Below are 13,266 nucleotides of genomic sequence, written 5' to 3'. Positions count from 1 at the left end.
GTAAGGACCGTACATTAATTCGTTAAGTACTTCCTTAGGAAATTTGTAACTTTTGCCAAGAACGCATTGCAATTTAATCTGTAAGAAATTTATAACACATTTTTTGGGTGATTTAATTATTAGTATGCTGGCAATAAATTTATCCGCATTTGGCTGTGGTCATGAAAAGTTTTTCATAATCAGGTGGAAATGTGGTACGTCTTTAGTTTTGGACACCAGTGTATTTGAATAGAACGCCTCCAACTTTGTAGAGAATATGTTCTTTTTAAGCGATTAATTATATTTTCTTCTAAGTTGACTAATTATATATCAAAATTTGTATATTAAAAAAATATAAATAAACAACTCAGTTCTCCAATTTCCTATGCTGCCACCCGGTCAGGGTACTTGATTTGGAAAGTTGTGTTAGCACTGCATTAGAAAATTTCGTAATATTTTACTGCTGTAGGCTTTAAAAAAAAAATAATGCAAAACTTGCATGGTATTTGCATGCTATTAACCCCATCCTCGTTTTATAGTATAGGCTTCACTCACTGCTGTTTTTTTTTTTTTTTCTCTCTAAATAATGTTCTCTTCGAGATCATCCATGTCTCTTCGGTGTGACTGATTTGAAAGGACGAATTGTAGACTGTCCAGAATATCTAGGAAGGTAATGATGCGCGTACTTTTTTTTTTTTTTTTTAATTTTTATAATGATGAAACGAAAGAATTTGTGAACTTTCGAGTTCTTAATGATAAAGTACTGTATAAATTATTTAATGAAGGTTGTCCGTTGTGTTATCTGTCAGATTCCCTCACAACATATGGAAGGGATTGGCTGTACTCATTTAGTTTGTAGTTCTGTATTCCCCCCCCCCCCCACGTTTCAGAAAGCCAATCGTAGCTGTTTTTAGTGTTTACTTTTACTTCCGACAATAATTCCCTGTATGCGTGATGTGCGATACTTGAAGCCAAGCAAATGAGAGATCGGACGAAGTGAAAGAGTCAGTGGATAAGTGGTCAGTATGGCATATGTGAACATAGTTCTGGGAATGGATCACCATGTATTTTTTTAGGGAATATGCGAAGGAGTTGGGTGTAGCATTGGCTAGGTTGCTTAATAAATCTTCCAACTCATATCTTCTTTCCACTCCTTAGAGAATGGTTCTTAAGGAATGGAAAGAAGTATAATTGGATAGTGCTGGGACAGAAGTTTTCAAATCTAAATCATTCTTTATATCTATATATAAGGGAATGGAGAAATTGACTAGGAACAGAATATGTGATTGGGTTGACATAGAATTCTCTACAGTGGTCAACATGGATTTGTGAAAGTGAGTCTTGCTGTAGGAATGCAATGCTGAAGCAAACCAGCTGCATTTTATGATAGTGATGAATGCATTTGGATACGAGAGACTTGAATACAGCAATATTCTTGGACTTCAAAAACAGTCATTTTAAAGATTGGTTAACAAGCTCATGAAGTATCAGATTGGTTGTCCTAATAAACTAGCAAACTGCAAGTTATTATGTGAAATTGTAAAAATAAGAGTGAGAGGAGTTATGAATATAAAAAAGTGCACACTGGAAAAGCTAAGTTGGAAGTATGAAAAGACATTGGGTTGCCTTTAACCTGTACAGCCAAAAGAGTTTTTTATTGTTATGTTGCAAGTAAAAAAAAAGAAGAAGAATAAATGAAGTAAATGTGATTGTTAAAATACTGAGTGCTGTAATCAGTGTAGTACATAGTTGTACCACTATTTTGAGTGAAGAGATAGAGGGCATGAGAAAGAGGTTCTAGATTTGTTGCATAATCTCAGTAAAATTTGGCAGTAGGAATTGATGGGATATTAGCTGAAGGAATATTCAGCTGAAATGGTTAGGCCTTGATATATTTGTATAATTTGAATCTCAGCTCAGGTAAGATTCTGCAGGCATGGAAATGATATATGATATGCCCATTGTAGAAGGGTGATGCAAAAATTGGTGTATAACTGCTGCTATACCAGTATCTCCATAGTGGTGGGGAAGATATTAGGGGAGTTGGTAAGAACTTGCATGCCGAAATGGGTTGATGGACAAGCTATACTCTCCAGAAAACAACATGGGCATACTAAAGGCAGATCATGTCTGAGTAATTTGTTCATATTTTATAATGTTACAGCTCAGTAATATAAAGGGAATGGATGTACTAATGCTGTTTTTCTTTGATAAGATACAACATGAAAGGCTATTGCATAAATGTGAGGGTATAATATTGAAATATAAATTATTGACTTAGATCAACTGAATATCCCTCTGCATTCTATTGACAGTGTCACTGATATAAAGCAGCAATGCAGGTCCCAGCACAGCCCTGTGGAATCCCACTACCCTTCTGTAACCGGCTTCCTTGATACAGCCAATGTATTTCGTTAACCTGACATCTAAAGCCTTGTGTATTGTAACTTAAATCTCAGCTTATCATGTGGCACCCTACCAAATGCCTTTGTAAGAAAAAAAAAAAGGGGGGGGGGACAGCATGACTTTTCATCAACTTCTCTTGTTGCCTTATTATAAAAAGCAATCAGATTATTAAAACAAGTCCCTTAAAAAATCCACCCTGACTCTCACAGATAATTGCCAGCCTGGTTAGCATATCTGCTCTCCAGCCGGCTGCGGGTTCGAATTCCACCATGGGCATGGATGTTTGTGATTATCTGTGAAAATACTAGTGGTGGTGGTGGTGGGCAATAGATGGCATTGGTGTAGATGATGATGATGCAGTTCATTGTAGTTGGTAGATTGAGTGGTAGAGACGGAGAGTTGTAGAGTAGGTGCCCTCCCTTGATGAGTCTTTGTACTCCTTAGAGGTGTCATGTAATAATAATAATAACATTACCCTCATCAGCCCAGTGGTGCATATGTTCTCTCGCTCATTTCTCCAAAATCTTAACAACTACAGAAGAAATACAAATTGATCTATAGTTTGACATTTCAATTCTGCTACTGCACACTTATGTAATGGCACTATCTTACTCTCCTTCCACTCCTTGGGTACCTTTTCTGTAGGCAGACTTATTGAAAAGCCAAGTTAGTGGAGCTATCATTTATTTAGCACCTTCCCTCAAAACCCATGGTGAAATCTCATCCAGTCCCATTTCTTTATTGAGATCCAGTGCTCAGTACTTGAAACACTCCTCTTTCATTTCCGAACTTTGAATCCTCCCTATTCTTCTAGTAGTTACTGCTCCAGGATGAAATACCCCAATGAAGTGATAATTAAACAACTCCATTAAGTACTCTGCATCAGTTGCACGTCTCCCATTTATTCTGAAATTTGGTCCCCAGGATTTCAAGGGGATAAGAGTTGCAGTTATCCTTTACTGTGCAATTGCAAACACACCGAATCTTCTTCTATTCATCCTCTTTTACTTTGTCCACCTCTGTCCTCTGGAGCAGCCTTCTTCAAAAATTATTCCCAACCTACAACTCTTCAAAAAAATATCAACGAACTTCTATCTCAGTCCTCATTTACATCCCACACACAGCACTGATATGCTTACATGTCCTTCAACCTCTTGTGTATGGGATCAATATATATATATATATATATATATAAAAAGATAAGCCAAAATTTGTAACATTTTTTTTTGTCTTACTGGCTTACCAGCCCAGAACTCGGGGGGGGGGGGGGCATAGTCACCGGACTTTAGTTGTTATATTGTGTTATTTTTGGGTTACCGAGAAGACGAGGTCAGAGTCGGACTCATCTGCAGTGGAAGAGAAGATAAGTTTTTGTATAGTAAATATAGTTTATACCTGTAGTAGTATAACATAAGTAAATTAGCTTACAGTAGAGCAGGGGTTCTCAACCTTTTCCAGTGGCGTACCACTATATTTTATTCAAGATATTAGATGTACCAATAAGCAAATCTGTTTTCGTACCACCCGGGAGTGGCTCACGTACCATGGGTTGAGAATCCCTGCAGTAGAGCATATACCATGGTATTTAGCACTTAGTTGTAGTAGTTCCTCGGCACTAAGTTAATGATGGCAGTGGCCGCAGCTCCAATTACAAATAGCGTGTCACCAAGCCCTCCCCATTCAAGGACTCTATTTTGCGTAACATAATAAAAGATTTTGTGGCATTTGGGACTTGTGGTATCTATGCATCCCAGCAGATGACTATGTGGTGGGTGAGAGAAGGGGAAGTGTGTATATGCATAAAATGTAGGCAATGGTAGAAATTCAGTGAGTTAGATGTTACAATATCCGACCTCGTTGCATCAGGAGTGGGAGAATCTCGAAAGACAAGTAGTGTGATAGGTGAGAATAACGAGCAAAATATGACTGAAAAAATAAGAGTGGAGAATCTGGAAGACTTGAATGATTATGAAGTTTTGGGAGATGGTCTTGATTGGGATGATGAATGGCAAGTAAGTGTGACTAACTTGTAGAGAGAGAGAGATGGATGAGTTGAAAGAAGAGGTGGAATGTCTGGGGAATGAGATGAGAAGTATGACAGATGAGACTAGGCAAATCAGAGGAGTGAGAGAGAGTTATGGGAATGATAGAAGAGGAGAGAATGGAAACAGTCAGAGAGAGAGAGGAGATTCGAAGAATGCAAGGGAGTGCTGGAACCAGGGATAGAGTGATGCCAGGACAGCAGGTGAGTAGGGGAACACTGAGAGAAAGGGTTAGAGGAGAGAGAGAGAGAGTGTGAGAGATGCAAGTGAGCAATCAAGTATCAGAGTAGCAAGAGGTATGATGTATGGAGATTCGATGATTGGTGGTGTTCAAGATAGGATGCCAGAAGAGTGTTTGCCTGGAGGAATGATAGAAAATGTGGCTATGGCAATTAAACGGGGTGAAAGGGTGGTTGAAATGATTGTGATGGTGGGTACAAATGACTTGAGAGGAGTGGCAAGAGATCTGTGTTACCCAGGTATGATAATGAGGAGATTAGCAGAAGAGCAGTAATAATGAATAGTATAATAGCCAGAATGTGTCAGAAGAGAAGATTGGAATATATGGATGCTTGGAGGGCATTTGAGAACAGAAAAGAACGGTTTGTGAGAGACCGCTAGCATTTGAATGAAGAAGGACGCAGGCATCTGGAGAGATTGCTGTTTTCTGAATGAGTTGGTGTGTCAATGCAGGGAAACTAGAGTTCTCAGGGTGGATGGCAGCAGGAATGGCCTCTTGTGGGAATGGGTGCTTGGGGGAAGTGGGATGACATCAGGTAACACTAAATCCAGTGGGGTCTGGAGGGAATAAATATTGAAGCAGTAACATTTTTATGCTTTATACTAATGCCAGGAGTATCTAGAATAAAGGAGATGAATTGGTGGTGCAGATAGCATCAGACTGGCCAAAGAGTATTGGGATTACTGAGACGTGGTTCACAAAAGATGATATAGTAACAGGAATACAAGTAGCAGGGTACAGCATGTTTTGGCAGGGTAGGAGGGGAAAACATGGTGGTGGAGTACTGCTTATGATAAGTGATGACTTATGTCCTCTAAGAGTGGAGGCTTTGGAAGGCAGTGACACTAATGATTTTGAAAAGATATGGTGAGGTAGAGGTGGGCGAGACAAAATATTTAGTGGGGTGTTTGCTAGCCAAGGATTACAGAGGGTGGGAGCAGGAGATGTTTAGGCAGTTGAGCTGAGCAAGTGCAAAAGAAGAATGATTGTTATGGGAGATTTTAACTACAGCAGTGTAAGCTGGGTAGAGGGTAATGCATGTATTAATAAGGGAATGGAATTTCCAGAATTCTTGAGGGACAAATATCCTAAGCAACATGTAATAGAGGGAACAAGAGATTCAAGAGTTCTGGATTTGGTCATAGCATCATAAGAGCTGATAATAAACATCTCATCTTAACCCCCCCCCCCCCCCAGTTAGAGAGAGTGACCATGTGGTTTTGATTTGAAAGATGAATAGACATGCAGGAGTATCAAAGAAATGGGAAATGTATGTGAAATTATAAGGCGTGTGATTATAATAGTCTTAGATATCAATTTGGGGCAGTTCCATGGATGATGGAATTGGAAGGGCTTGATATCATTAGTGCTTTGGGAAATTGTGAAGGAAAATTTCTTAACAGCAATAGTATTCCACGAGTGAAGAAGAGAACACAATTTAGTGTAAAGTGGATGAAAAACAGGAACTGCAGGTGAAAAAGAGATTATGGAAGAGATATAAGGAGAGGGGTGGAGAGCAGATGCATGAAGAATATAAGACTCAGGCCAGGAGAGTGACTAGTATGGTGAGGAAGGCAAAACTGGAATATGAGAAGAGATTGTCACTAAGATCCAAAGATAATCCTTTGGGAATTTTTTAGCTATATGGCCAATAGGAGGAGAAATGATTGTGGAATGGAAGAATGATATTGTGCAATAAAAATGGGAATAGAGTGACTGATGCAGAGGACATAGTGGAGTTGTTTAATGAGCACTTTATTGGAGCATTTCATCTGAAGAAGGTTTTAATACTAGAGGGATAGAGCAGGTTCGAGGTTTAGAGGTGCAAGAGGAGAATGTTTTCCAAATACTGAGTACTCTGGATGTCAGTAAAACTGTATGACTGGATGATATTTCACCATGGGTTTTAAGAGAATGTGCTAAAGATTAGACCTGGCTTTTTAATGAAATGTCCTGGCTACAATGACCCGGCTTTTCAATGAAAAGTCTGGCTATGGGAAAGGTACCCAAGGAATGAAAGGAAGGTAAGATAATGGCATTGCATAAGGGTGGTAGCAGACTGGAAGTGTCTAATTATTGGCCAGTTTGTGTGTCATCAGTCATTGTTAAGGTCTTGGAGAAATGAGTGAGGACTATATATATATATCGTTGGGCAGATGAGGGTAATGATTTCTGTGAGAATCAATATGGATTTGTTAAACATAATAAATTTAGTTTAATCCTTTATCCAAGTGTGAGCAAACAAAGTTTGCACCTGAAAGTATCTTCAGGACTGGGGTAAGGTGGTACAACACCGGGCAACTCATTGCAAAGGTGGAGCAAGCTAACTCCTATCTTTCTACTTCATTTAACTACACTCCTATCTTACTTACCACATCATTCCTACTTTGTTTGCTCACACTTGGATAAAGGATTAAACTAAATTTATTATAGTCTAACCAAGTGAAAAATAAACTTTCAACATGGATTTGTTAAGGAGTGCTCTTGCTTTAGTAATATGATTGCTTTTTATAATAAAGTGACAAGAGCAGTTGATGAAGGAAAGGTATACACTGCCATTTTTTTGGATTTTGCAAAGGCAATTTGCAAAGTTGCTACATGATAAGCTGATATTTAAGTTACAGGACTGTACATGGGTTTAGATGTCGAGTTAATCAACTGGATTCAGGATTGACTGTCTAATAGGTATCAGTGAGTTGTGTATGGTGGGGCAATATCAAGGAAGCAGAAGGTTACGAGTGGGGTTCCACAGCGCTCAGTACTGAGATCTGTATTATTTAACCTTTATATCAATGACATTGTCAGTGGATTGCAAGGGGGATATTCATTTGTTTGCAGATGATTTGAAGCTTAGAAGGGTTATTAGTAATAGTACAGGTGGCTGCCCTGCAAGAGGATGGATTTGAATAAACTAGACAGATGGGCAAATGAATGGAGAGTTCGGTTTAATGCAGCAAAATGTAAAGTCTTGAAGTTTGGGATACAGTGATGAGTTGCTGCATAATCGATTGGAGGAAGTAGGGGAGATGAGATCTGCGGGAGATGATCGATAGAAAACTGAAATTCAGGGAGCATATTGCAAAGGTGGTGAATGTAACTCACAGGATTGCTGCAATACTGGGAAGGACACTGACCTGCAGAGATAAGAGTTATTATTCCATTGTATAAGACCCTGATCATACCACACTTAGACTATTGTTCTCAAATTTGGTACCCAGGATTCGAAGAGGATAAATTAACTGTGGAGAGGGTGCAGAGGCAGATAACAAGGATTGTTTCAGGACTGTACAATGTTAATTATGAGGATCGGCTGAGGGAATGTGAACTGCAGAGTTTGGTGGATAGAAGGAGAGGTGATATGATCGAGACTTAAAGTGTTGAGAAGCAGTTACAGGGTGGACACTGGGGAGTTCTTTCACTTTGTGGAACAGCAGGAAGGAGTGATGACAAGATACATATAACATTATTCCTATGTAAATCCCTAAGGATTACAACATCCAGGAAGTTTATTCACTGTTTAAGTTCATTTAAGTCTCCTGTTTTGTAATTGTATACATTAGTATTATCAGAACATGGCAGTTCTGATAATACTAATGTATACAATTGCATTAATAAATGTGAGCAATATATGTATATATTCCCCCTTTTCAGCCCTTCACATCTCTCTTTCTTTAGGAATAAAACTTTTCTAGGTCCACTGTCTCCATTTAAGAACCTTATCCACAATCATTTCTATATAATGAAAGAATGCCTTAGGATTTTGCCTGCAGTGAGTCTTAGACTGCATGGTGGTCTTGAGATAATAATTTTCCTTGTATCAGAGTGCTAGTTTTCTCATATTCCTGTGTTGTCTTCCTTATTATACTAATCAGTTTCGTAGCTAATATTTTATTACTGATACAACTGATATTCACATCTTTTTCAATAACCTTATTTTCATTTGCAGTCTGTGTTTGAATTTCATTAGTCATTCACTTTACAGTTTTATCTTTTTCACTTGAGGTAAGCAATTTGCCAATTCTGCATGTTTGACTAGCTCTCATGCACTACTGATCACTCTCTCCCTCCATTGAATTGCCCAAAGTAGATTTTTGAGACTGTTATTACCACCCACCATATAATTCCACGTAACTTCCTTCCTCTCTTCTTGATACTTTTAGGAAGGCAAGACTGTATGGTCACTCTCTCTCACCAGTCATGGGCAGTGATATCTCACTTATAATCAGATAAGATGCTTGGTCCAAATCCAAAATTCCTGATCGTTATGTATCTGTTACATGTTGCCCAAGACATTTTTCCTTGACATGATTCGTTCTGAAGATTTTTGTGAAATTGAAAAACTGCATAAGTCACGTGGTGCTTAAAAACAATATATTTTTGAAATGTATATGGTCATTTCAAAGATAATTAAATCTGCTCATGAAAAGATCTTTTAGGAAATTATGCTATTCAATATCCTATCAAGTATATAAACATGAAAACGTGTAGAAAACTAATACATTACATGAAGTGTGTACTACATATTCATCCTGAACACATACTAGTTATTAAACAACTTTTAATATGTTCTTAGACTCTGCAGTAGTTGGTGTCTTAAAGCATTTGTCCAGTGATGTCTGTAATGTAGCTCTTTTTTTTTTCCTCATTGTAAATTGGTTTATAGCATGCAACTGCATCATGTACTGCTCTCAACACTTTTGCAAACTGTTTAGTGTCTGGATCCTGGGCCCTTTAAGACAGCTAGTTCTTTGTCAGTCATTTTAAGGCATTCTGCCATCTGACAAATTGTTTTGATGGTTCATCTTCGTGTTCTATCTCTGAAACCATGTCTTCATTTTTTTGGTCTTCAAGCTTCATTAAATTTTCATTGTTCATTTTCTATGACTTTGCAAAAATTCAATAAATTCCCCTCTAACAATTCCAATGTTTTGGTCATTTTCACAGTGTCCATAATTACATCTTCATGTTCTTTAAATCTTGAACAAACTGGGGAGCAAGTTTTTTCCAGTCTGCATTCATTGTTGATATTGTAATTTCCCTCCAGGCAGCATTGATATTTTTTAATAGCTTTGCAAATGTCAAACTCTTTCTAGAAATGCTGAAACAATTATGGAAAGAGTTTGACATTTCCATCCTTCAGAGGCCCTTACTGCCTGTGAAGATGTTGTTCATAGGTGATATTTTTAAATTTGTGATGAGAACTTGATCCATGGGCTGTACTTACAGGAAAGAATATTACTCTTATGTTTTCATGATAGTCACACATAGTTATTGGGTGACTATGTACATTTTCTACTTGTAGCAATATCTTAAATGGTATGTTTTTATTGTATTTTATATTTTTAACCTAGTGCACAAAATGGAGAAACCATTGGCAAAAAAAAAAAGAGTTATATAGTGAAACCTGTGGAGTATTCATAACTAAACATACACACGTAACCACAGTAATTAAATTATTTTTATTAAGTAAATATTTCGTCCTAAGTATCTTAGGACATCATGAGTACAGTTATTTCAAACAATACTAGGAATAACATAAAGTTAGGGTGCATGCTTACAATGGAATCCCACTATGCGTGCAGTAGCATATACATACATATGCTACTGCATATGTGTGTATATATGTATGTATGTATGCATATACATACATCTTCAAGGATCACTCTTCCTAATTGGGTTGTGGGGGCAACAGCTGCAAGAGGAACTTCCAATGGTCACGATCCTCTGCCACCAAGCTCAGGTGTTCTGGTGGGATTCCCAAACGTGTCCACCCAAGGTTTTGGATATAATCTATCCAGTGAGTCCTTGACCTTCCACGTGGCCTCCCACCCTTTGGCTTGGCAAAGAGGGCCTGCTGAGGGAGCCTCTCTTTTGGAATTCTGACCAGTGCCCTTACCAACGTAACTGTGATCTCTCAACACAGAGAAGCAGCGGTTGAGTATTGAGGGTTTCCTGAATTGCAGAGCTTCTGACTCTGTTGAGTTTTGTCAGCCCTGCAACCCCTCGAAGGAACCTCATTTCAGCTGCTTGGATTCATGTCCGCATTCTTTTGGTCATTACCCAACTCTCATGACCATAGGTGAGGATGGGGACATAGACTGTATTGAAGACAGCCAACTTTGCCATCTGGCTTAACTCCCACTTCAATACTACAGAACGGCCAAGCTCCCGCAATATTGAGCTTGCTAAGCCAATTCGAGTATCTAGCTCTACGTCCCATTTTCCATCACTCGTGAATATTGACCCAAGGTATTTAAACTTCTCCACCTGCCTCATTGGGACTCCACTTACATTTAGAGTGCACTGGGATGGTTGTCTTGAGACCACAAATGTTTCAGTTTTGGCCACACTGATCTTCATTCTGGTGTCTGCACAAATAGCTACAAACCTTATCCATGGTCCGCTGGAGGTCATCTGTAGAAGAGCTAAGCAGAACTAAGTCATCTGCAAAAAGCAGACGTCCAATGCTACATCTTCCAATTCTAATACACTCACTGCCTCGACTGTGCCTATCAATCCAGTCCATAAATATAATGAAAAGGAGGGGTGACAGAACACACCCTTGACGGAGGCCAACGGAGACTGTGAAAGGTTCAGACTTTGTACTATTTACCCTGACACAAAACTCTGGACATTCATACAGGGACTTGATGGCAGCTAATAGTTGACCATCCACTCCATACTCCTGTACTACTTGCCTTAAAGTGAAGATTTGGTCAGTTGTGCTTCTACCAGGACGAAATCCACATTGTCCTTCCTGGAACTTTGACTCAACTATGCTCCTGCACCGTCTTTCCAAGCACTTAGCATACACTTTCCCAGGCAGGATGAGCAGAGAGATGCCACGATAGTTACTGCAATCCTTCTGGTCTCCCTTCTTAAAGACTGGTATTATTATGCCTGTCTGCCATTGCTTTGGTGCTCGCCCAGATATCCAAGCAGCCTGACACACTCGAGTCAGCCAGAGAACACCGTCTCAATTTAAGGCTTTTAGCATTTCGGGCAGAATTTCATCATCGCCAGCAGCCTTGCCTGATTTTAGCGATTTTATTGCTAAATGGACCTCTTCTGCTGTGAGACTAGACATTGCCCCGATCTGCACCTCTGGATGTCCACAACTGCTGGGCCACCTGGGTTAAGAAGGCTCTCAAAGTATTCCCCTCCATCTGTGGAGGATATCCTTCTCAGTTGTTAAAAGTGCACCATCAGAGGCCTTAATTGCCCTTGCTGTGCACGATTTCCTCCCTCGAAGGAGGAGGATGGTCTGCCAGAATACTTTGTTTGCATTTGCATAGGATGAGTCTAATCTTTCTCCAAAGGATTCCCAAGCCTTCTGCTATGCTGTCTTTACTGCCTCAGCAGCAGCTTTTCGTGCCTCAGCATACTGCAAACGCATCTCAGGTGACCTGACCCTAAGCCATGTTAGGTAGGACTCCTTTTTTGCCCGGACAGTTTTTCAGACTTCTTGGTTCCACCAAGGTGTCCTTTTCTCAATGCCTGTTGCCACGCCGAGCCACTTTCTGCCACACCATGAGAGTGCAGAGGCAGTGACAGCTGTTCTGAACAGCTTCCATTCCTCCTCAACATCTGCAGTATGCTTGGGAATCTCTTTGAACCTGGAGGAAATGTCATCTGCAAAATTCTTCCTCACAGCCTCATTTTCCAATGCCTCCCATTTCACGCGGTATAGCTGCTTAGGCCTACCAGCGTTGATGGTAGCATCTGGTTTCTGAAGCCGTAGAGTGCACACAACAAGGTGGTGGTCAGTTGAGAGTTCTGCCCCTCTTCTCACACGAACGTCCAACACTGAGGAAAATAGGTCTGCTGAGACTATAAAGAAGTCAATCAGAGACCTTTGTTCTAGTGTATCCCTGTACCAGGTATACTTATGGACCTTGGTGCTGGAAGAAGGTATTCATTATGGACAAGCTGTTAGTACAGCAGAAGTCCAATAATTTCAACCTATTCACGTTAAGGTCAGGGGCACCGTTCCTCCCAACCACACCCCTCCATGTATGGTCATCTGTTCCAACATGTGCATTGAAGTCACCCATTAGCAGGACTGATTCCATGTCTGCCACCCTGTCAAAAGCAGCATCCACTTCCTCTAGGAAGGCAGAGTATTCTGACTCCAGATTAGGTGCATAGGCCTGCACCACAGCCAAATCATGGTTTTTCATCTGAAGCCTTAACACACATACCTGTCCCCCCAATGGGATCCACTCAGCAACACAATCTGACAGCTGGGGGCTTGTGAGTATCCCCACACCCGCCTGAGCAGACATTGTCGGGCTCACACCAGAGTAGTAGAGCTTCCACCCCTTATCCAGGTCGACAGTTCCAGAGCCTCTCCTCTTGGTCGAAGAAAGCCCGACTAAGTCTAGCTGGTAGCGCTTGGCTTCCTCGACCAGTTCCAACTCCTTCCCTGTCAGCGAGAAGATGTTCCAGTTGCCTAAAGCCATAGTCTGGTGCCGTTGTCGTTGCCATTTCCGTCCTTTTGCAGAACCATTTCTTTGCGCTGCCCCTAAACACCTCCCCAAATGGGTAGTGGGCCCATTGATGAAGTTTCCTCTAGCAGAGTGCTGAGGAGTGGTGTCT

At 40.1% G+C, this 13,266-nt stretch overlaps 1 protein-coding gene across 3 annotated transcripts in view; it reads left to right on the top strand.

The window, feature by feature from the left end:
* The first annotated feature begins 425 nt into the window (after positions 1 to 425).
* The window catches only part of LOC150108862 (uncharacterized), a 299,142-nt gene continuing 286,301 nt past the window's right edge, over positions 426 to 13,266 (top strand). The window contains exon 1 of one of the 3 annotated variants that reach the window (XM_090410451.1): positions 426 to 649. The gene's annotated coding sequence lies outside the window, so the exon portion shown is untranslated. Of the gene's footprint in view, positions 650 to 921; positions 999 to 13,266 lie in introns of those variants that run through there. The other 2 variants (XM_090410442.1, XM_090410458.1) reach the window with 2 other exon arrangements.

The sequence above is a fragment of the Typopeltis vanoorti genome, chromosome 2 (genome assembly GCF_054136105.1).
Source record: "Typopeltis vanoorti isolate ZY-2024b chromosome 2, IOZ_Tvanoo_1.0, whole genome shotgun sequence".
Classification (NCBI taxonomy): domain Eukaryota; kingdom Metazoa; phylum Arthropoda; class Arachnida; order Uropygi; family Thelyphonidae; genus Typopeltis; species Typopeltis vanoorti.
The sequence above is the reverse complement of the archived record's forward strand: the minus strand, read 5'-3'. Positions and strand labels throughout refer to the sequence as shown.